Source organism: Ornithorhynchus anatinus, chromosome 2, assembly GCF_004115215.2.
Source record: "Ornithorhynchus anatinus isolate Pmale09 chromosome 2, mOrnAna1.pri.v4, whole genome shotgun sequence".
Classification (NCBI taxonomy): domain Eukaryota; kingdom Metazoa; phylum Chordata; class Mammalia; order Monotremata; family Ornithorhynchidae; genus Ornithorhynchus; species Ornithorhynchus anatinus.
The window spans coordinates 148,019,331-148,020,972 of NC_041729.1; the positions used below are offsets into that span (position 1 = coordinate 148,019,331).

Here is a 1,642-nt window from a genome sequence, read left to right on the forward strand (position 1 = left end):
ACACAATTCCTGTTCTACATGAAGCTCACAGAATAAGGAGGAGGGAGAACAGGTAATGAATCCTCATTTCACCGATCAAGAAACTGAGGCACAGAGGTTCCATGAAGGATTAGGGTTCTTTTGAACTACAGCCCGTCTATCGGACATAACGCTTCAAGGTGGCTGAATAAGTGGCTGCCTCATCTTGCCACCTTATCTGTTAACTAAGTGATTTAAACTACATGATCATCCATCTAGCCACAAGGGCCAGAGCCTTGGAAGAAGGAGGGTGGAACATTCCATGATCCCCTCTCCTACCTCTTCCATGGAGGCCCGGTGTTCCCCTTTCCCCGAATCCTCTCAGTCCTCCAAAATCCCTGAAGCCTCCTGTGTCTCCTCTCTGCCCTCCAGAAGGGTGGGGGTCTGTGGAGATTAAGGGTTATGGTGACAGATGTGACATCCCCCTGTGAAGCAGGGATGTGGTGTTGTGAGGCCCATGGGGGGCAACTCCTCTCCTCGTGGAGCGAGATGCAACACTTTGAGGTTTGCAGAGGTGTATGAGTTTAGGGGGATGACCCCTTCCCTCCCAGGAGCCAGAATGCAGCATTGGGAGATTGGTGGAGTTGTTCTATTGTCTTGTCTTATGCCATCGAGTAGTCTCCAACCCACAGAGACTCCATGGACACATCTCTCCCAGAACATCCCATCTCCACCTGCAATCATCCTGGTAGTGTATCCATAGAGCTTTCTTGGTCAAAATACAGAAGTGGTTTACTATTGCTTTCTTCCACGCAGTCAACTCGAGTCTCGGCCCTCGACTCTTTCCCATGCTGCTGCTGCCCAGCACAGGTGAGTTTTGACTTGTAACAGATTGCCTTCCACTCGCTAGCCACTGCCCAAGCTAGGAATGGAATAGGTAGGCTCTGCTTGACTCTCCCTCCCTTTGCTGAGACTGGTAGAGTCCTGGAAACTCTCCAGGTACAATCCTGAGAGGCTGGAGTTGTTCTATACCAAATGAAAATTGCTGGCCTGAAATTTCTTCCCAACAGCCATAATGATAAACAATAGTAGGAGAGAAAAATGTCGCATGAGTGGCAGATGTTCCAATCAATCAGATCCTGTGTGTGGAAATTTACCAGAGTGACACACCTCATGAGCCAGTTTTAAATCAACCTCTTCAACTGGGTGGAGGGCAGTGAGATACCCGTGCCCAGGCACACCCTTAATCCAATCAAAAGCACCTTAGGCAATTTGCACCGGTATCGTGTACCCACACAGAGAAGTTAATTGACTTGCCCAGGGTCACACAGCAGTCAAGTGGCAGAGGGGGAATTGCAACCCAGGTCCTGTGACTCTCAGGCCTGTTCTTTGTCCCCACTGTGTCTCAACTGTGTTCAATATGATTATCTTGTATAAGGCAGCACTGGCTACAGGAAGCCCCATGAACACAGCTCTCTTTCCCGCATTCACGCTTCCCCTAGTTCATATCTTTCCCAGGCAACCAGGGCCTCTCCCTGAACCCTACTGCAGGCAGACAACATGATCTGAGATCTCAACAATATTTATTAAATTCTTAACAAGATAAATGAAAACAAATCCAGTTCATATCGCTTTTCCTTCATTCTACTACTTCTCCCTCCAAGACCCTCTGTACTTTCATTCA

General features: G+C 48.4%; 1 non-coding gene across 1 annotated transcript; it reads right to left on the reverse strand.

Moving 5' to 3' along the window:
* Positions 1-838: 838 nt before the first annotated feature.
* On the reverse strand, positions 839-975 carry LOC114809508. Its single transcript, XR_003757287.1, has one exon. It is a non-coding gene; the product is annotated as a small nucleolar RNA SNORA7 (small nucleolar RNA).
* Between the last annotated feature and the right edge of the window lie 667 nt (positions 976-1,642).